A 23,994-nucleotide genomic window follows, 5' to 3' on the forward strand; every position below is an offset into this window, starting at 1 on the left:
TATACTCACAACTGTCAAAGAGGGTCTGCAGTCCTACCACAACTCTTGTTACTCCCGATCGTGTGGTGACAATCAGTTAAAATATAATTAAAACCTATGATTTTTCAACACAGTATACTTCTATCCCACATACTCATTTAAAATTCCGATTTCAAAACATTATACATCGATGTTTTTTTTTCCAAAAAAGATTATACGCCTATATACAAATATATAGTTCTTGGTAGAGGTTCTTCACACTTTATAATAAATAATTTTAAATCCTCTTCCAAATATACAGAGGAAAATATTTACAAAATGCTGGAATTTTTAATCGACAACATATTTGTCCAGTATGGTGGACGTGTTTTTTCAACAAACGATCGGCATTCCAATGGCAACTATTTGTGCTCCTTAATAAGCTGACATATTCCTTCATGCTTATGAGGCTGACATTATAGCTGATTTGTCCTAAAGAAATAAAATCGTTAGGCTAGATCCTTCAATCTCAGTTTCCGCTATATAGATGACGTATTATCTTTAAACAATCCTAATTACATCGCAACTAAACCCAAAGAACTTAAGATAAAGGATAATACAGACACTGTGAAGTCGGCTTCAAATCTTGACCTACACTTAGAATTCGATGGTAAAGGAAAACTATTGACCAAACTTTACGAAAAACGTGATGACTTTTTATTCAGAATTGTGAACTTTCTTTTCATCTGTAGCAACATGCCTTCAGTGCTTGCGTATGGAGGGTTCATATCACAACTCATCCGTTTTGCCAGAGCTTGCGGAAACTACGCAGACTTTTTGTATCGCGCTAGACCTCTAACAGATAGGCTTCTGGAACAGGATTATATTGCTACAAGATTAAAATCATCACTACAGAAGTGTTATAGTCGTCATCATGAACTCGTGGATCGTTATGGTGTATCCATCTGCGCCATAAAAACTGATTTATTTAACGGATCATTGTTTTCCTTCCCTCGTTTGTCTACCCCGGACTTGACTTTTTATGAGCAACTCGGCGGCTGTTTCTAGAAAGCAGGGGACGCTTACGCTTACCAGTGCACCTGGTCCATGCTCCCAGTTTTTAGTGGAATCCGAGTTGCTCATTTGCGTTTGTTACTTTGTATGTATGGTTACAGTTACTTTATGTTCTTTGTTGTGTGTCTGTTTTCCATGTCTGGTCTTTGCCCCTGAATTGCATTCTGTTGATTACCGCTACAACCTTGGTTCCCTTGATCATTTTTTCAAATGTATTTGTACAGTGGATTTGCTTCATATGTACATTTCTTTGCCTACTAATCCTTGTTGGTGGCCAACACCCACCAATGCTCCAACAGTTAGTTCGATTATAAAGAATCACTAGTTCAGCACCTCCTTAGCCCAATATATGACTACCCTTGTCTTTACATGTTTGTTTTTTTTTCTGTGAACAGTATTTGACTGACCTATGTTATTTCTAAATCCACTTTTGCCCTCCTATTAACTATTACCGACAAATGCACATGAAAACAAAATTTATTTTCCATCAGTAAAATACACGTTCAAACTCTTTTAAAACTGTAATATTTGATACATATACATCTTGTAAATTTTATATGATTATTCATGAACTTAATGACATAGTTCCATTACACATATCTTCGTCATATGGATTGTCATTCAGTACATACACTGGAACATACATGTATTTCCAAAATTCATGATGACCCTTACATACTACAGATATATACAATATGTTCAATATTTATGGGTATGATTACTTGCATCACACCATACAGTTATAAAATGTATAGACTGCGCCTTGTTTTTGCCTTTTCCTGTTTTTGTTTTTTTTTTACAAATGATTATCAATTTTCATCAAAAGTACAGGATAAATATCAAGCTATGACATAAGAACTTGTTTTTTTTTTTTTGGAAAACCTGTATTGTCATGAAAAATAATGCTTCACAAAGGGGTGTATTTGCTGAACTCAAAATAAAAGTGAAAGAAGAAGAAGTATATTTTTAGTTCGACCTGTTCTGGGTTCTGTTTTTATAGAATGGACCTAGAAACTATTGCTGACATTTCCTTAATGGAAAAACATGGTCAAAAGTTAGGTTGAAACTTCTTGTATATTTTTGTTAAACAATCATGCACATTTGAGGTTTACTATAGAAGCCTATGGGGCACATAATACAAGAGTGAAACCTGATAACCACAATTTCATTGGAAACTGAGCTTCAATTATCTTAAAATCTCTCTCTCTCTCAAAAAAAAAAAAAAAAAAAAAAAAAAAAAAAAAAAAATATCATATTTGTTACTAAATGGAACAACTTTAAAGATGACCAATGAATTGCAATTATATGTATTAAAAGTTTTCTCAAAACAACTAACGAAGAAATAAATTAAGTGACTCAAATTGCTGAATTATAAATTGTTTAGATTTTGTAAACTTTTCAATACTTGGAATAGAGACTTGAACATGGTAGAATTGCACTTGCTACACATAACATATAAAAACTGAGATATTTTGTTTTTGCATTGTCACTTTCAATCTACATTAACTGCACAAGAACTGCTGTACTACAGTCATTTGATTGATCAAAAGTAATAACTGACCAATAAAGCATTTTTCTTGTCATAAACGACCATTTCTTTTGGCACTTCCACTCAAAATCTAATGCGGCTTATACAAAAATGGTAGTATGACGTATAAAATGTGAATTTTTGTTAATACTCTCTGAAGTTTGTAGAAACTTTGATGTTTTCTGTGTATGTTATGTACAGGTATTGCAAACTATCTACCTGTGTCTGTGAGATAATATTTCTTCTTTTGTAACTAGCGAGCACATTTATACATGCCCCGTCATTCAGCACCACAACTGGAAACACATTGGAAATATGGGTAATGTAACGCCGATAGCTTTTAAGTGTCAATAACTCCCAAAAGGTCCTTATTCCAAACACAAATTTGTCCTTAGTCTGTGGATCTACAGTTCCCGCCCACAAACGTTTCATGGAAGCCCAAACATTCACATTTATGTCCGGCGATGAAAGAGGGCACTTCATTACATTGTCAACCATTTCCTTCTCTTCCATCTAAGAAATAGTTGACTTGTTCATTGTTGTATACAACAAAAGCTAGGCAAAACTTATAAACTGCTCAATATCATTGTATAAAGCTGATAATAGATTATGTCATGCTAAATAATTAGGATAATGAGAGAATCCTCCTTTTTCGTATAGTCCTTTTGATTAACAATATAAATAATAATACCATTATACATTGTATGCAAATCATAATGTGGGAATTTGAAAGAGAGCAAACGAACTACAATAAACACTAAAAAATGGTGGATACATCACAAAGCGGAGACTCCATCTAAAACACATGAACTGGAAATTCATCAAAAAATATATATATATTGTGATCAGAATGATGATATGACACCAATTTATTGTAAAAGTCTATTATTATAATGATCAATCAAGTAACTTGAAGTACAACAATTACAACATACTTACATGATATAATCTATAACCATCAGGGAATTTGTTTCCTACAGATGGTAGAAAATTCATGTCCAATATCTTGGTTAGCTTACAGAGTCCATGATTCATCTGCATACACAGCAGTCGGTTCTGCCTCTGTAGGATATTCCACCCAAAAGTGTGTACTTAAAAATGCACATAAGTATTTGGAATTGTAAGAAAAAGTAACTACATGTAGCATTCTCAATATGAAATGAAATTTTCTGTACAAGGGAATTAAATATTAACCACAATGTACCATTCTTCCCTAATAATCAAAATGCAGTTGTACAAGCACACATACAGGTATATTTATATCACCGTAATAATCAAACTGCAGATGTACAAACACACATAACGGTATATTTATATCAAACTGCGGTTGTACAAGCACACAAGTGTTTAAAGCAAAAAATGTCATGTAAACTACTTTATTTTCAAATTTGGCCCCTTATTCTAATGTACACCAATGTATATTTATTATTTACTTTACATACAATATTTATGTAATGCTGTCATAACTAGTGGTGTAAGGAAGCTAACAAAACAACAACATTCCATCAGTTTGTTTACTTGTCATTATGTACATGCACCAATTCATATTAATTCGCATATACTATACGTGTATCTTTTATCTAAATTGGAACAACTAGTCTAAATGAAAAAAAAAAACTTGGGACTTGTTCTATTGTATATGTACATGTAACTGACATGCATGAATCACCTCTTTTCTGATTTTTATTAAGACTAAAACTTGTACCTATTATAAATGTAAATACATGTAGCATTGAAGTATACTGACCAAGTTAACGCCTGATCTTGCTTAAGGAACATGTAGATACACTGACACCGACCATGAATTTTATCTTGTCTCTAAGGACTCTGGCAGTCATTTCACTATTTTTAGCCATCCAAAGGTTGATTATATCTCTAAAGAATTCGGACTTCCCATCTTTCCTTTTTTTTTTTGCTGACCAATAACTAAACCTGTCTGTTGATACATATAAAAAGTTGAAATAGAAAAGGATTTTTTTTAAATTATTCATAGCAAACAATGCATGTAATTGGTGTGAATTTTAAAGTGTAATTGTTTGTAAGAATCGGGCAAGGTGGAAAAAATTATAGACATACATGTCAAAACTCCACCAATCTGACAATTAAATACACTCAAATATGCTTTCTCTATTTAAAAAGACCATTATGTGATCTCTGCATCATTGGATTTGCTCAGAAATTTTTCAATAGAATCTAAGAAAAAAATAGGTTTTTGACAGAATTAAAATGTATTTACTCTTGCAATACTCATTTTCAGAGCATTTCAATAAACTTTAAACTCAATGATGCAGCATGATATGAAAAATCTTGTCTGTTTTTCTTGATTCTGATGGTGCAAATATTCAAATTACACTATCAAATGATAGGATTTTTCATAACATGTTTCACTTACTGCCTGATTCTTACAGGGACTGACAGTTTAAAAGTCATAGCTTGCTATAAATGTAAATAAGAAACAAGTTTCAGCAGTTTTTTTCACAAAAAAAAATCTTAAGTATAAAATGGTCTTTAGATATGGAGTCACAATACTTTTATCAACAATGACGTCATAACTTTAAATCATTGAAAATGATTGCAGTCAAGTAAACCAGGGTTTGATGACAACATCTAATCAACAAAATAAAATGTGAATTACCCTAACTGAAAACTAGGTTGTCATTAGAATACACCTTATGCATGTAGGGAAATACATGTACATAACATTTTCTTTTTCCACTTTGACCACAATCTTATTATCAAACCAAGCAAAATCGACAGTAGCTTTCTTTTTGTTCGGCTAGTGCATAGTGTTGAGTATTTTTATTTAGTGCAGTTTTCTGGCTTGTTCAAAGAAAATGAGAGAATGTGTACTGATGATATCTACTTTGTTCCACTACAATCATTGATCCCACTGTGAACACATAATCATATTATATTAGCCACAGTGTTTTAAAGTTAATTACAAAAAAAATGATGTGTCATTAAATTATATTTGAATGGTTGTTTACAAATGTATTCTTATATATGTATACAGACACAAATTAGAGGTAATTGAAGGAGGAACCAGTGTTTTGAGCAGGGGTTTCACATTAGAGGTAATTCAAGGAGAAACCTGTGTTTAGAGCAAGAGGTGCACATTAGAGGTAATTGAAGGAGAAACCAGTGTTTGGAGCAGGAGGTGCACATTAGAGGTAATTGAAGGAGAAACCAGTGTTTGGAACACGAGGTAAACATTAGAGGTAATTGATGGAGAAACCACTGTTTGGTGCAGGAGGTGCACATTAGAGATAATTGAATGAGAAAATCAGTGTTTGGATCAGGAGGTGCACATTAAAGGTAATTGTAGAAGAAACCAGTGTTTGGAGCAAGAGGTGCATATTAGAGGTAATTGAAGGAGAAACCAGTGTTTGGAGCAGGAGGTGCATATTAGATGTAATTGAAGGAGAAACCAGTGTTTGGAGCAGGAGGTGCACATTTAATCAAAACACATCTTCAATAATCATATATATATAGCATTTAGCATGTATCAGCAGAGAATTTGACACTGACCTCCAAACGAATTCATGTCATAATGAACGTACATGTATGAAATGAAGGATTTTATAATAAAGAAAATTGTAATAAGAAGAAAGGAAAAAAAATCCGCAAGCCATCCTGGCGCAAATTGTAAATAATACTTTAAGACACTCCCAGAGAGGGAAGCGTGCTTTACAAGCGGGATATAGTAACACTATACCATGACTGAGGGAACCTAGATTCCATCTTCAATTAAAACTGAGTATATATACCTATAGAAAGATGTGAATTTGATCGTGAGCTTAAAAGTTCAAGTAATGTCAAATGATTATATGTTTGTAATTCTTTAATGGCTAAAATTTATTTTCACTTGCATCAAAGACTAAGTGGTGGATCCAGGGTGTGCAAAGTGTTTGCAACCCCATTTTAATGGAAAATTATTTTCATTTGAAAAATTGAAAAGAAATGGCAAAAAAATGCCTCATCACCCCACATTTTCTGATGAATCCTGGCTGGCATCGCTCCGTATGAAAAGCGGACCATTATAGCAAGCCAAAGTGAACAAAAATGAGTATTTGCAAATATTTAAAAATGATTTTTTAATATTACAAATTCATTTTCGTATATTACAAATTCATTTTCGAATATTACAAATTCATTTTCGAATATTACAAATTAAATTTCTAATATCCCAAAACACTTTTTAATATTAAAAATTCCCTTTTTAATATAAAAAAAATCAATTGAATTTCTAATATTTAAAAACGATTTTATAATACTAGAAATTGGTTTTCTAATATTAGAAAATGGGTTTGTTGTATTCAATTACGATTAAAAAATTATATACATAAAAAAATGATTGAATTTCTAATATAAAAACGTAATCAAATGCACCAACGCCACAGCGGCAATTAAAAGAACGCAACCCACGGTCAAAGACCAGATATGGAAAGCAGATATACACAAGAAAGAAACCAAAGCAACTAAAATCATACATACAAAGTAACAGAAGCAAATGAGCAGCTCGGACTCCACTAAAAACTGGGAGCATGGACAAGGTGCACCGGTAGGGTAAGCGTCCCCTGCTTTTGTAGAAATAACCCTGTTCCAGAAGCCTATTTGTTAGAGTTCTAACACAATACAAACAATCTGCGTAGTTTCAGAAAGCTCTGGCATAACGGATGAGTTGTGATATGAACACTAAATACGCAAGCGCCGTAGGGATGTTGCCACAGATGAATGGAAAATAGACAATTCTGAATGAAAAGTCATTACGTTTGTCGTAAAGTTTGGTCAATAGTTTTCCTTTACCATCGATTTCTAAGTGTAGGTCAAGATATGAGTCTGACTTCACAGCGTCTGTAGTATTCTTTATCTCAAAGTCTTTTGGGTAGATGCGATGTATCAAATCCCCGAAATTAGGATTGTTTATAGATAATACGTCATAAACGGGAACTGAGATTGAAGGATCTAGAACTTTATGGTGCTTCGTTTATTGTACATTTATTTAGGCTTTAAGTTATATTTAGGCCGTTTAAGTGCGTTTTTAGGATAATGTTTTTTTGTGGTTTTGAGATATTAAATGAACACGTGTTAAATCACATGATACAGAAATGGTAGATTTCATTTTGATTTGACAAGAACCATCCATGAACTCCCCTGCAAGAACTCACGAAACTGTAAACAAAAGATGTATATGCTTAGCAAGTAAGTTCCCAGATTCATAATCTACGAATGTACTATTTTTTTATTTGTTGAATGGTCCTTGGATGTGTTTTCGACGGGTAAGTGCAATCAGACACGTAAATAAGATGCGCCATGTGATGTGAAACCCCGTATTACCGAAAACCTGTCTATTTCCCGAAAACCAAGTGTATATATTTGACAACCTCAATAACATACGTTTTTGTGATATTGTTGATTCCTACGTTATTTAAATATACATGTAAATAAGTTTTTGGATACAAAATTGTTGTTTATGCATATTACAACACGTTCCAAGTATCCAGGAAAGTATACATGTAATAATCAACATCAGGACACATATTTTAAATCTCTACAAAGTTTTTTTTTTTCTCCAGTGGCTACGATATGATTCAACAGCTCATAAATCCATAGAAATATCTATTTCGTAAACATTGTTTATCATGATTGTTTGGATTCTTGTTGGGACCTTAGTCTTTGTATCCTCATACCCTGCAACATACTTATTGGGCTTGTTCCAAGTCAGGAACCTGTAGTCCAGTGGTTGTTTTTTATGTTCATTGTTATTTCTCTTTTTTTATAGATAAGATCGATTTTCTTCTTTTTAAAATAGTTTCACTTTATTTATTTCGGGGCATTTAAAACTTGTTTAATGGCATGAGTTTTACCTAACATTGTATCATTGACGACCGTGTGGTGATTTGTTGCATGTCTTCTGGAGGAGGACTGTCTCATTGGCAATCATACCACATCTCCTGTTCTTATATTTCTTTTAAGTATATTCAAGGATTCGAGATTCTAGTGACAATCAAAAGAATGTAATCCAAGGACAAATATCAGACATGGAAAACAGACAAACATAACAAAGAATATAAATAACCAAAATAATACATACAAAGTTACAAAAGTAAATGAGCAACTCACTCCTTAAAAAAACTGGAAGCATGGACCAGGTGCACCGGTCATCATCCTCTGATTTTGTAGAAGACCTGCCGAGTTTCTCATAAAAAATCAACTCCGGGATAGACGAAATAGGCTGTTACTGTTCACTGAATTACCAAATTTGCCAAGTAAGTACTCATCTGCTACATTAACTGACATGTTATCATTGACTATAATTTGGTGGAATATTTATTATAAAAGAATTGTGTATAAAGGGATGAAATATTGATCTGATCTATTATTACGTCTCATTAAAGGTGATAATACTGATAAACTAAGCAAAATTATTTTTCTGTATATAGAAAAGTTTCCATGATTAATATCACGAAATTCTTCTCTTTTACAGATTTGAGGTCAATATGAAATATAAAGAATACATAATTTTTTATCAGTTATATAAAGCATTATTAGAAATAAAGGTGTTACTCAGTGCAATCGGGAGTAATTGGACGTAAAACACAATGACCTCCTTAGTAGTTAAATGGATTCTTTATTAGAGGTCTCAGATATTAAGGAAAATCTAAAGTTGAGATGAGACCCTCACATGAGGGTGTAGGGGTCTGGTTGTACATAATACATGATGATAATAAATAATACAGGCACACAGCAGCTCATTTAATACTGACTGGTTACATCATAATACCTTCATTCCAAAAATAAGATGCACATAATCATAATAAATTTGCAGAAAGTCTAGGTAATACCCATCTTGTTCAAAATGGCTTCTGTACTGCTTGACGTGTAATAGTGCAGTGACAGGAAATTGGAGGGAAAAGTACAGGTGATAAAGGAATTTCAATATACGGCAATTCAGGTAAATCAACCTGGTAAAGGTGGCCACTAGTTTCTGTTGGTATATTGCTAACATAGATTTGTGTCTACTTTTTATTATATTTGTTTTTAGTAAGTTTGTTTCACCCAAAATCATACTTTGTCTTCACTTTACCTTACTTTCTAACAATATCCTTTAATGTCTTCACATCAAAGGATATCAGACTGCATATTGTAATTTTCAGTATAAAGAATTGCTGAAGTCAAACTGTAACCTAGGAAGGATGAGGAATTTTACAAGTACAAGTAAAGGGAAAGGCAGAGACAAATCACGGAAGTTATTTGCATAATGTGGCATTAGAGGGCAGCGGTACATGTTATTACTGTAAGTGGTATGGCACATTGAAAGACTGGTAAAATTATTCAGAATCACTTAACAATAGAAAAGTTGTTTCAAGGTCAAATAACTTCCATAAAACTAATCAAGTTTTTGATGTTTGAAAGATGTTCATTAGCTATGAACTGTAATGTGAATGACAGTTGATGATAACATCATAAACACGCTATATGGAATAAATGTAAATATATCTCAGTTGAAGAAAATACATAAAGTTATATTGGATAAGATGTCAACAGTTATAAATACTTGACTGTCAAAAGCAATGATAGAAAAGGCTTGTTCTTACAGTTTGATGAATAATTCTTTTTTGTCAACTTTGACCAAAGTTTTCTTGGAACCATGATTTGGTTATAATATCTTTCTATCTTTACACCATGAGTTTTTTGGTTCTGTTAAGTAAATATCAGAACAACAGAAAATAATTATTTGATATAAGAAAATTTGATCTGAAGTCACAAGTATATGTCAAGGGAGGTAATACTGATAACATTAATGATATCATATTTCATTTGTATCTTTTATACTGGAGTATGTATTCTAAATAGTATTTCATTTCTTTTTCAGACTTTATAATACATATTATGTGTAATAAAAACTCAGATTAGAACTGTGGTTCGTACAAGTTATGAATCCTGGGAGTAAACCTTAGTTTTTAGCACAAACTGTGGTTTAAAAGTCAAGGTATGTATTTGGAGGATAGGCTTTAGTTTTTATTGATTGTAGTAAGAATTAGTTCCAAGGTTAAATGTTAAATTAAAACATGTAGTTAGTTAATTTAATGACATCATGATTTTCAAACAGATTTGAAATTACAGCAATAAAGACTTTGGATGTAAACAACGTGTTAAGTAAGCTGTAAGGAATGCTTGTAAATACCTGTATACAAAATGTTGAAGACAAAATATCATAAAGCAGTGATATCATATAAATAACAAGACAGTTAAACCTTTGATGAATAGATTTGCTTTACATAAGGGTTATAAAAAGGTCTAAAATACTGTCACAAGAGATTACAGTTCATTAAGTAGTGATTTTCTCCATTGTTATTTTTGCAGTAATTTGTCAACTTTATCGGAAGTGTTTTGTAATCATGTAAACAATTGACCTTCTATGAGAACAGCATTCTGTTCATACTGTTAGCATGTTATTAAAACCATGGCATTTGTAAATTATTGTAAATATGTTCGTGCCAATTAATATAATTGTTATTATGGATTCTGTTTATCTCCCATTCTAAGCCTACACTGTGAGTTTTCCGCTACCAATTAAAAAAAGGTCACCATTTGTTAAATACAGACTTGATCCTTGGGAATTTGTACGGCGACTGACCGCGAGGGTCATCTGTTGCTTTAACCCAATAACCCTAGGATCATGTACCAATTTACCAATCAGATGAATGCATGTACATGATCACGCATGTATCATGCATGCACATCAGAGATAAATCGATCTTACACTCATGACCCATAGAAATCCAATACAGTTATTTATAGATTGACCAATCTATTATGACATGTAATTTTACGGACAAAAAATTATTTTATTTTCCTATAAATGTTCTTTCCGTGAGAGACCATATTTATATTGCTGGTTGTCCCAAATTTAAACATGAATATCATACATGTAGTCAATTCGTACATACATGTAGTCAGTTCATACATATATATACATATAAAAGTTATCTAAGACATTGTTAGAAGAGATTTGTTCTAACATTTAACGAAAGAAAATCTGTCCAAGATGTCCTTTATTTTGTACCAGACAGGTATTTATTTCTCGTAATTTTGACATTGTCATCTGAGTTAATTGACTAAAGTGAATTCAATATTTTTGTAGGACATACATTAAATTATGTATATGTTAAAAGTACCACTCGTGTTAAGCCTGAATCAGGACTTCCTGAACAATATGTGTGTGACAACGGAGGTAATATCGATAACTTTACAGATATCATTTAGGTACAGAAATCTGAAACATTTCTCTTTCAGGCTCTTAAAACCTGCAGAGTGAAAAGTACTTAGAACTGATATAGAAGGTGAAGATTAGGTATACTTTTAGAGAATTAAGCACAACTATTGACATAATACAAGTCATTGTTTTTATTTACAATGAGTTTGTATTATCAATCAGAAAATGTGACTATGAATAGACAAAACAAGGAAATACATGAAAAGGAACTAAAATGATTACTAAGGAAAAGGTCACAGTGCTCGTGTGATGACATTAATATCCTTTATAGTAGTACCAATGCTAATTTTATTTAATAACATTATTCTAGAGAATGATATACGAAATGATGATTTTCTGAACAGTTTGGTTCCATGACAGTACTTGATTCAAAAGTCACACCAAATACATGTAGAATGGATTACTGGTTTGGATTTATACATGTACACTATTTCCTATTGGTATATAGCTAACATATATTTATGTCTATTTTTTTATTATTTTTGTTTTTTTTTAAATTTTGTCTTACCCAAAATCATACTTTGTCTTCACTTTATCTTACTTTCTAACAATATCCTTTAATTGTTTCACATCAAAGGATCTCAGACTGTATATTGTACAATTTTCAGTAAAAAAAAGAATTGCTGAAATCAAACTGTAACCAAGGAAGGATGAGGAATTTTACAAGTACAAGTAAAGGGAAAGGCAGAGACAAACCACGGAAGTTATTTGCATAAAGTGGCATTAAAGCGCAGCGATACATGTTATTACTGTAAATGGTATGGAACATTGAAAGACTGGTAAAATTATTCAGAATCACCTAACAATAGAAAAGTTGTTTCAAGGTCAAATAACTTCCATAAAAGCAATGATAGAAAAGGCTTGTTCTTACAGTTTGATGAATATTTCTTTTTTGTCAACTTTGACCAAAAATTTCTTGGAACCATGATTTGGTTATAATATCTTTCTGTCTTTACACCATAGACTTTTTGGATTTGTTACGTAAATGTCAGAACAACAGAAAATAATTATTTGATACAAGAAAATTTGATCTGAAGTCACAAGTATATGTCAAGGGAGGTAATACTGATAACATTAATGATATCATATTTCATTTGTATCTTTTATACTGGAGTATGTATTCTAAATAGTATTTCATTTCTTTTTCAGACTTTAAAATATATATTCTGTGTAATAAAAACTTAGATTAGAACTGTGGTTCGTACAAGTTATAAATCCTGGGAGTAAACCTTAGTTTTTAGCACAAACTGTGGTTTAAAAGTCAAGGTATGTATTTGGAGGATAGGCTTTAGTTTTTATTGATTGTAGTAAGAATTAGTTCCAAGGTTAAATGTTAAATTAAAACATGTAGTTAGTTAATTTAATGACATCATGATTTTCAAACAGATTTGAAATTACAGCAATAAAGACGTTGGATGTAAACAACATGTTAAGTAAGCTGTAAGGAATGCTTGTAAATACCTGTTTACAAAATGTTGAAGAAAAAATATCATAAATCAGTGATATCATATAAATACCAAGACAGTTAAACCTTTGATGAATAGATTTGCGTTACATAAGGGTTATAAAAAGGTCTAAAATACTGTCACAAGAGATTACAGTTCATTAAGTAGTGATTTTCTCCATTGTTATTTTTGCAGTAGTTTGTCAACTTTATCGGAAGTGTTTTGTAATCATGTAAACAATTGACCTTCTATGAGAACAGCATTCTGTTCATACTGTTAGCATGTTACTAAAACCATGGCATTTGTAAATTATTGTAAATATGTTTGTGTCAATTAATATAATTGTTATTATGGATTTTGTTTATCTCCCATTCTAAGCCTACACTGTGAGTTTTCCGCTACCAATTAAAAAAAGGTCACCATTTGTTAAATACAGACTTGATCCTTGGGAATTTGTACGGCGACTGACCGCGAGGGTCATCTGTTGCTTTAACCCAATAACCCTAGGATCATGTACCAATTTACCAATCAGATGAATGCATGTACATGATCACGCATGTATCTTGCATGCACTTCAGAGATAAATCGATCTTACCCTCATGACCCATAGAAATCCAATACAATCATTTATAGATTGACCAATCTATTATGACATGTAATTTTACGGACAAAAAATCTTTTATTTTCCTATAAATGTTCTTTCTGTGAAAGACCATATTTATATTGCTGGTTGTTCCAATTTTAAACATGAACATCATACATGTAGTCAGTTCGTACATACATGTAGTCAGTACATACATATATATACATATATAAGTTATCTAAGGCATTGTTAGAAGAGAGTTGTTCGAACATTTAATGAAAGAAAACCTGTCCAAGATGTCCTTTATTTTGTACCAGACGGGTATTTATTTCTCGTAATTTTGACATTGTCATCTGAGTTAATTGACTAAAGTGAATTCAATATTTTTGTAGGACATACATTAAATTATGTATATGTTAAAAGTACCACTCGTGTTAAGCCTGAATCAGGACTTCCTGAACAAGATGTGTGACAACGGAGGTAATATCGATAACTTTACAGATATCATTTAGGTACAGAAATCTGAAACAATTCTCTTTCAGACTCTTAAAACCTGCAGTGTGGAAAGTACTTAGAACTGATATAGAAGGTGAAGATTAGGTATACTTTTAGAGAATTTAGCACAACTATTGACATGATACAAGTCATTGTTATTATTTACAATGAGTTTGTATTATCAATCAGAAAATGTGACTATGAATAGACAAAACAAGGAAATACATGAAAAGGAACTATAATGATTACTAAGGAAAAGGTCACAGTGCTCATGTGATGGACTTAATATCCTTTATAGTAGTACCAATGCTAATTTTATTTAATAACATTATTCTAGAGAATGATATACGAAATGATGATTTTCTGAACAGTTTGGTTCCATGACAGTACTTGATTCAAAAGTCACACCAAATACATGTAGAATGGATTACTGGTTTGGATTTATACATGCACACTATTTCCTATTGGTATATAGCTAACAAATATTTGTGTCTATTATTTTTATTATATTTGTTTTTTTTTTAAGTTTGTCTCACCCAAAATCATACTTTGTCTTCACTTTACCTTACTTTCTAACAATAGCCTTTAATTTCTTCACATCAAAGGATCTCAGACTTTATATTGTACAATTTTCAGTAAAAAGAATTGCTGAAATCAAACTGTAACCAAGGAAGGATGAGTAATTTTACAAGTACAAGTAAAGGGAAAGGCAGAGACAAATCACGGAAGTTATTTGCATAATGTGGCATTAGAGGGCAGCGGTACATGTTATTACTGTAAATGGTATGGAACATTGAAAGACTGGTAAAATTATTCAGAATCACCTAACAATAGAAAAGTTGTTTCAAGGTCAAATAACTTCCATAAAACTAATCAAGTTTTCGATGTTTGAAAGATGTTTCATTAGCTATGAACTGTAATGTGAATGACAGTTGATGATAACATCATAAACACGCTATATGGAATAAATGTAAACATATCTAAGTTGAAGAAAATACATAAAGTTATATTGGATAAGATGTCAACAGTTATAAATACTTGAATGTCAAAAGCAATGATAGAAAAGGCTTGTTCTTACAGTTTGATGAATAATTCTTTTTTGTCAACTTTGACCAAAGTTTTCTTGGAACCATGATTTGGTTATACTATCTTTCTGTCTTTACACCATAGTCTTTTTGGATTTATTAAGTAAATGTCAGAACAACAGAAAATAATTATTTGATATAAGAAAATTTGATCTGAAGTCACAAGTATATGTCAAGGGAGGTAATACTGATAACATTAATGATATCATATTTCATTTGTATCTTTTATACTGGAGTATGTATTCTAAATAGTATTTCATTTCTTTTTCAGACCTTAAAATATATATTCTGTGTAATAAAAACTTAGATTAGAACTGTGGTTCGTACAAGTTATGAATCCTGGGAGTAAACCTTAGTTTTTAGCACAAACTGTGGTTTAAAAGTCAAGGTATGTATTTGGAGGATAGGCTTTAGTTTTTATTGATTGTAGTAAGAATTAGTTCCAAGGTTAAATGTTAAATTAAAACATGTAGTTAGTTAATTTAATGACATCATGATTTTTAAACAGATTTGAAATTACAGCAATAAAGACTTTGGATGTAAACAACGTGTTAAGTAAGCTGTAAGGAATGCTTGTAAATACCTGTATACAAAATGTTGAAGAAAAAATATCATAAAGCAGTGATATCATATAAATAACCAGACAGTTAAACCTTTGATGAATAGATTTGCTTTACATAAGGGTTATAAAAAGGTCTAAAATACTGTCACAAGAGATTACAGTTCATTAAGTAGTGATTGTCTCCATTGATATTTATGCAGTAGTTTGTCAACTTTATCGGAAGTGTTTTGTAATCATATAAAAAAATGAACTTCTTTGAGAACAGCATTCTGTTCATACTGTTAGCATGTTATTAAAACCATGGCATTTGTAAATTATTGTAAATATGTTTGTGCCAATTAATATTATTGTTATTATGGATTCTGTTTATCTCCCATTCTAAGCCTACACTGTGAGTTTTCCGCTACCAGTTAAAAAGTGCCACCATTTGTTAAATACAGACTTGATCCTTGGGAATTTGTACGGCTACTGACCGCGAGGGTCAACTGTTGCTTTAACCAATACCCCAGGATCATGTACCAATTTACCAATCAGATGAATGCATGTACATGATCACGCATGTATCATGCATGCACATCAGAGATAAATCGATCTTACAATCATGACCCATAGAAATCCAATACAATCATTTATAGATTGACCAATCTATTATGACATGTAATTTTACGGACAAAAATTCTTTTATTTTCCTATAAATGTTCTTTCCGTGAGTGACCATATTTATATTGCTGGTTGTTCCAATTTTAAACATGAACATCATTCATGTAGTCAGTTCGTACATACATGTAGTCAGTTCATATATATATATATATATATATATATATATATATATATATATATATATATATATATATAATGAAGCATGAACAATGCTGTCCTAAACAACTGTGCAACATTTCAAAAGAATTCATTAAGATACTCACTCAATTTTTCACCCGGATACAAGCGACAAAATGGGGGGATGGCAAAGAGAGAAAAATTGCATTACTTGAAATGTGTACTTTGGATTAATCTGAAAATTCAACTTATGCATAGACAGACACGCAACCGCAAATTTTATTCTGAGGGTATCAAATAATACCTTGCCATTACTTGTGGTGATGTATACAAAATATGTACCTGTTTTTGCTAATTTTTTTCATAATTTTAACTTTAAAGTTTGTGCGAAAATAAGCATTTTAAGAACAACTCGGCTTGTGTAGAGAAATGAAATCAAGTGAGGATCTAAAGCTTTCTGGACATCTTAAAGCATGCATTTTACATGCATTTTTTCAAGTATTGCACATATTTACATGTGAGCTCTTTACTACCCACAATCAACATAATTTAGTTTCACCTATTATTTTAAAATTTTACTAAATAAGACTGTGTTTACCTTTGTGCACCTCAATGACATCGATCTGTAAAGTGTAATATATTCCTGGGTTTATGACAAAGTCCAAGAATTCAGACAAAATTCTCAATTATTAACAGACCTAATTGTCCAAGGTCAAGAAACAAAGCAGAAAATAGCAAAATCAGAAGTAAATATACAGTAAAAATCGAATCATAACGTTAAAAATTGCATTGGAAAATCAGAATTCCGATATAAAGTTAATTCAGGTCTGTCTATAAGTAGATTGGTGCATAGTATAATAATAAAATATTTCCCAGAGCACAGCTAGCATTATAATTTAGAAATGTTTTCATGTTGCATTCCTAGTTTGCAGGAAAGCATCAGTTACAGTATGGGATAAAGGTTAACTCAGTTACGGTTAAAGGCAAATTAAGGCAAATCATTGACGACTGTCACATTCATACTCATAGTATTATTGTGAGTAAATGAACACTAGTCACTTTTTTTCACAATTCTTGAAGGAGTGCGACATTGTTTGTTTGTTGGGGTTTAACGTCCGAGCAGCAATATTTCAGCTATATTCAGACGATGAACATGAAATTGATGATAAAATGAACATGAACTGATGATGATGAAATGAAAAAAGGATGGGACACAAGGACAATGGGGTCGACAAATTTTGATTGCCACTGAAAATAGGGAGAGGTGGGTAGGTTCGGGCAGTTAAGCCTCCTGTGGTGGAGCCCTATGGTTCCTACCCGGGGAGAATACCACAGTAGGGTTCTTTAACGTGCGAGGAACGTGGCATCTTTTTCCAACACGGTGCACCACTATGGTTTGCGGTCAGGTTATCCGTATTAAAGCCTGACAACCCCAGCATGTAACACGCCAGGGGTACCCCATTCCACCACCTGGGGCACACATCCCAGTTGCTCTGTGAACAGGGTCTAGGGTTCGGAGCACTATTTAGTCGCCTTTTACGACGAGCTTAGCGCTGCTGCAGGCCTATTCGTTTAACACCCGGACCTGCACGGGGAAGGAGACAGGGGGTGCTTTTTGTCAGTCTTGTTGTATTTGTCTTTGTTAACGATCTATTGTATGATACTGAATGTTCTAATTCTTATACCGGTGTCATATGATATTTTGACCCCCGCGAAATATTGACCCCGGGGTTAATATATCATATGATATCTTAACTGCGGGATCAATATATCGTATGCATTATTGATCCCCAGGATAATTTTGACCCCCCTGTAGGGGGTAAATTTATCACAGACCAGCAGTTAGTACAGCACAACAGGAGGTTAAAATATGACAGGGGGGTTAATTTATTGCAACAGGGGGGGAAGGTAAAGTATCGCAGCAGGGGGTAAATTTTACGCAGGAGGGGGTTTAAATGTCATAAAAGTAAGGGTAATTTATCGAAGCAAGGAGGTTAAATATCGCAGCATGGGCCTAAATTACCAGAACAGGGGGGTTAATTTATCGCAGTAGCGGATTAAAATGTCATTACAAAGGGGAGGGGGATGGTCATTTATCGCAGGAGAGGTTAAAATATAGCAAAAGGGGGTTAAAATATCATAACAGGGGGTTAATTTAACGCAGCAGGGGGGTTAATTCATAGTAGCATGAGGGTTAAAATATCGCAGTGGGGGCGCTAAAATATCATAGCAGGGGATTAATTTATCGCAGCAGGGGGTTAATTTATCGCGGTAGGGAGGTTAAAATATATGACTGTTTTGTTTTGTTTTTTTTTTAATGACCTTCATTTTCTGTTGATATAACTGACTCAATATTATAATACACCAATATTACAATGCATTTTCTGTTTTTCTTAGATGTTACAGATTATTTCAAATGCAAATACATAGCTTTGCTAAGTGCAGCATTATAGAACTGCAACATTTTGCACTTAGGGCTAGTGTGGGCACAAAATTTGTTTTTAACAAGCTTCAACATGTAGGAACTGATTTAAAAAAAGATTAAGACAACATATTTGAAGTTTTTACACACTGTTCCTAAATAGATGGTAGAGGGCAAGATAGTTTTGGTAGGTCCTTGCCCCACCAATTTTGGAAATAAAGGGCTAAAAAGGGAGAAAATTGTGTTATCATTAGAATTGATAGGAAAGTTTATTGTTGATTGATTTTTATGATTCAAATGTCAGTCAGTTACTTTTGAAATTCTGTTAATTTTTTTTTACAGGATAGGCTTATCATTAACCGATTCGGAATCAAAGGGATACAAAATAGGGCCACACACCCCCAAAAAATCAACTGTTTTAGATTACCTCGCCAAAGGCCAAGTAAGCTATTGCCATCACTTGGGGTCCGTTGTCGTCGTTCATCGTCGACGTTAACAATTATACAAAACTATTCTCCTCTGAAAACTACTTGTCTAATTAAAACCAAACTTGGTATGAATGTTCCTTTGGGATATCTTGCATAGAACTAATGAGTGGATTTTTTATTTGTTGAAAAAAAAAAACATGACAGTCGTTACAAAAATAAAACATAAGAGTCAGACAGTAGTTTTTAGCATGTATCTCCAAAACCATTAGGTTTAGATAAATTCGGACTTGGGTAAGAGTGTTCAGCATGATGAGATCTATCTATGGTCAAATTTGTGTTGTAATCCTTTAGGCCTTGTTAGATTTATTGCCCTTGTGCAACGAATTTTGCATTTTTAAATGTTATTTCTTTCAAAAATCTTTTTCTTTGACACTACTTGACAATTGAAACCAAACCTTGTATGAATGTTCCTTGGGGTATCTTGCATAGAACTGATGTTGGGATTTTTGATTCGTCGAGAAACATGGCGCCGTTACTAAAAATAGAATATAGGAGGCAGACAGTAGTTCTTCGTATATATCTCCAAAACCGTCAGGTTTAGTCAAATTCTTTCAAAAGCTGAAATGAACCTTATTATTAGGACTACAAGTCTTCAAGGATAAAGTTGTAAGAAGATTCCTTGTAAGAGTTATTGCCCTTAAAAGGAGAAAATGACTTTTTAAAACTGTTTTCGTTCAATATCGTGAAAACTGTGAGAGATTAAAAAGAAATTCTATTGTTGAAATGATCCTGATAATAAGTCCTACCAACGACTTCTTGAGTCAAAATGGTTGGACAATTTCCTGTTAAATGTATTGCCTTTGAAAGTCAAAACTCAACTAGGTGAGCGATTAAGGCTCTTGGGAGCCTCATGTATATTTTGAAATATATTTTTCTTTCATTCTTTATGAAAATCCCTGGCTGTGTTCAGATATCTCAGGCCATTTTCAAGTTATAGAGGGTCAATGTGCCACACCAAAAAAAAAGTTTTTAAATTTTTAATAATTGACTTTAATTGGATTCCAGATGAAAAGTTCCGCCTGGGTTTTTTAATTTTGGATATATCTCTTAGTTTTTTTAACTATAAGGGCTGCTCCCCGACCCAAAGAAATCAACTGTTTTACTTTGTTCAGATTTTGATTGTTCTTTCATTTTCAATCAGATTTCAGATATCTCTTAAATTGTTCAAATAAGGGCCAAAGGGGACCATGCCACAAAAAGACAATCATTTAAAAAATGTTGGTCAAATTTAAAAGAAAATTTAATATTATTTTCCTCTTAAAAATTCAGATATGGAGATATTACTTAAATTTCTATGAATTTTAAGGGGTCAAGGGACCATGCCCCATAAGATTTTTGCAAATAACTAAAACAATAGCTGGGTTAAGCTCAAGTCTGGCAGGGAGTAAAATATTTCTGCATGATGGGATGGACCTTTGCCGAATAAGTAGTGCACAAATGGTCCCCAAGATAATTCCAATAACTTGACAGTAAACAGTTTCGCCATAGCGTATGAAAACAATGTCTTACAGGAATGCGAGTGCTGTAAGCATTTCAAAAGTAGTACTTTTCATGCATTTCGTTAATAAACAAGATCTAAAAGTATTGGAACAAATACATTTATGATATTATTTGGAAGTGCAGTGTCTAAAGTTGAAAAATAAAAACTTTGAAAAATTGTTTACGACACAAACGACGATGGACACCAAGTGATAGCAATAGCTATTAAGGTCTTTTAGGACAGGTTAGCTAAATATGTCCACTTCTCAGTAAAGGGTCTAAGATTTTTTTTTCAACTTTCTATACATGTTTTATTTCTAACATCTATTTGCATTCTGTGGTGAGATAGTTAACTTGGGTATAAGTGAATAGTTGTACAAAAAGATGTATACCATAAAATGATGGCTATGGGTGAAGCTAGGGTCATGACTTGAACCATTTGAAAAAAGAAAACAAAAATGGGCATGCAGAGAGCATTTTCCTGGTGTTTCAAATGTCTTGCATAAAAATTAATAGATCTATATCAGACTTTTTGTATCGCGCTGGAACTCTAACAAATAGGCTTTTGGAACAGGGTTATGTTGCTACAAGATTGACGTCATTACTACAGAAGTTTTATGGTCGTCATCATGAACTTGTGGAACGTTATGGTGTATCCATCAGCACCATGAAAACTGATTTATTCAACGTGTCATAGTTTTCCTTTCCTAGTTTGTCTACCCCGGACTTTTTATGAGGAACTTGGTGGGTGTTTCTAGAAAAGCAGAGGACGCTTACACTACTGGCACACCTGGTCCATGCTTCTAGTTTTTTTGGTGAGTTCGAGTTACTCATTTGCCTTTGTTACTTTGTATGCATGATTTTAGTTACTTCATGTTTTCTGTTGTGTATGTCTGTTTTTCATGTCTTGTCGTTGCCCCTGGATTACATTATTTTGATTACCGCTATAACCTTGGTTCCCTTAATTATTCTGTGCATAAGACCTTTAAACCGAAAGAGTATGTTCCATTATTTATGGCCACAGAAAAGAGTCTTATCCAATAAAGATTTGAAGCACCAGACATGTATATATATCACCCTCCGTTTGAAAACAAAACAATAAAAAACTAAGTGTAAAAAAAATTGACATGCCAAACTTTATTTCTGTATCCACCTGATATGAACTCTTTCGTTTTCAGTGCATTATTTTCTCAAAATCTGATAATAAATTTAGTTAAAACCATCTAAAAAAGTGAGACGAGACGACCCTATGTCTGGCTTTCTTAAGTAACCATTATGTTCATTTTGTAACATACCATTAAACCGGATCAGTTTAGCAAATTCATTTTTCCTTGAACTCTGGCAATACTTCTTTTTCTGTTGATGCTTAATAAAAATAATGAAACTCCGTTTTAAACCAAATTGCTAATTATGACAGACATCATGAGCTCTTGAAATGTTAAAATCTGGTGTGTTTCATTATATTGTGTTATTTATTACTACACTGTTTTACTTGTTTCATGCCTTACAGGTAGTAAAGTATGGACCATTATGGCATTTTCTATTGTATAATCCTAGTAAAAAGTTTGATCCCCTTGATTTCTTGAAAACACAATCAAACAACTTAATCTCATATAGCCAAATTATTGCACCTAGCAAGGAACTGTATGCTTTCAGGTGCAGTAGATGACGTAGCATAAAGAATAATATATAGGACTTGAAAACGTACACATGTCCCAGCTTTCGCTGAAATAGACGATGTAGAGGATGGTGTTGCTGATGACCCTGCTACCTAAAGCCCAAACAATATAGATGACTTTGCCACCTCCAATACCACAGACAGTGCAGAGGCAGACCCTGTAAAGGAGGTTGTATTTATTTTAAGAAAGCAAATGAACTTAAACTTGCCATGTATCTTAATATTCAATAGCTACAAATCAGTACATTTTGTGAATATTCAGAAAAAAAATGAATGGACAAAGGGAATATGTGAAAACAACAAATTTATATCTTATGATCTATAGGTCTTCTATCAATATTGATACTAAAAGTTTAGAAATATCAGCCTATATTATCTTAAAAACCTCTAAGTATCTCTTCTAATCTCCTAAGTCTAAATGCCACATGTACCTCTGGATTATCAAATGATATATTTCTCAATATTAGTGAATGAATGGTATAAATTGTGTATAAGTCTGCAAATTTAGGTATAAGGGGAAGCAAGTATGAACTTTATCATTGTATTAAAATGCATTTGATAGAAATTTTACCCAGAAAATAATTTAAATCTATCCTTCCTTGATGAACTTTGCATTTTTCATTTTCTACTAGAGTATATTTGTATGTATTCTGAATAATTTGGAAAACTACTTAACCTCAATATATTTTTTATTATTTTATGCTGTAGTAGATGGACTGATTATCCAACCCTCTAAAGGAGTTGATGATGAAAAAGATGAGAATGAATCAGAATGTAGTGATGTGGAGGATGATGCGGATAATAAAATGAATGAAGACGAACTTGACAAACTTTTGTTTTTTATTCTAGAGAATAAAGAAAATAAAAAAATCAACAAAAAATCTTTTTTTTAATTCAAATCTCAAAAAAAAAAAAAAAAAAAAAAAAAAAAAACAATATAGATGACTTTGCCACCTCCAATACCACAGACAGTGCAGAGGCAGACCGTGTAAAGGAGGTTGTATTTATTTTAAGAAAGCAAATGAACTTAAACTTGCCATGTATCTTAATATTCAATAGCTACAAATCAGTACATTTTGTGAATATTCAGAAAAAAAAATGAATGGACAAAGGGAATATGTGAAAACAACAAATTTATAT

General features: G+C 32.4%; 2 long non-coding RNA genes across 4 annotated transcripts; both read left to right on the forward strand.

Moving 5' to 3' along the window:
• Positions 1 to 7,634: 7,634 nt before the first annotated feature.
• On the forward strand, positions 7,635 to 13,125 carry LOC148603961 (uncharacterized). 3 transcript variants are annotated; one of them, XR_015916936.1, is made up of 6 exons: positions 7,635 to 7,762; positions 9,718 to 9,857; positions 10,437 to 10,553; positions 11,861 to 11,918; positions 12,449 to 12,598; positions 12,990 to 13,125. It is a non-coding gene; the product is annotated as an uncharacterized LOC148603961 (long non-coding RNA). The 3 variants fall into 3 exon arrangements; XR_015916937.1 differs by having other exon boundaries at positions 11,861 to 11,907; XR_015916938.1 differs by lacking the exons at positions 10,437 to 10,553; positions 11,861 to 11,918; positions 12,449 to 12,598 and having other exon boundaries at positions 12,990 to 13,061.
• A 1,524-nt stretch (positions 13,126 to 14,649) lies between these two features.
• LOC148603962 (uncharacterized) lies at positions 14,650 to 23,794 on the forward strand. Its single transcript, XR_015916944.1, has 4 exons — positions 14,650 to 15,146; positions 15,720 to 15,836; positions 22,833 to 23,023; positions 23,563 to 23,794. It is a non-coding gene; the product is annotated as an uncharacterized LOC148603962 (long non-coding RNA).
• The last annotated feature ends 200 nt before the right edge of the window (positions 23,795 to 23,994 follow it).

This window comes from Perna viridis, chromosome 11 (genome assembly GCF_037379345.1).
Source record: "Perna viridis isolate PV_CMFRI_1.1 ecotype Kerala chromosome 11, ASM3737934v1, whole genome shotgun sequence".
NCBI lineage: Eukaryota > Metazoa > Mollusca > Bivalvia > Mytilida > Mytilidae > Perna > Perna viridis.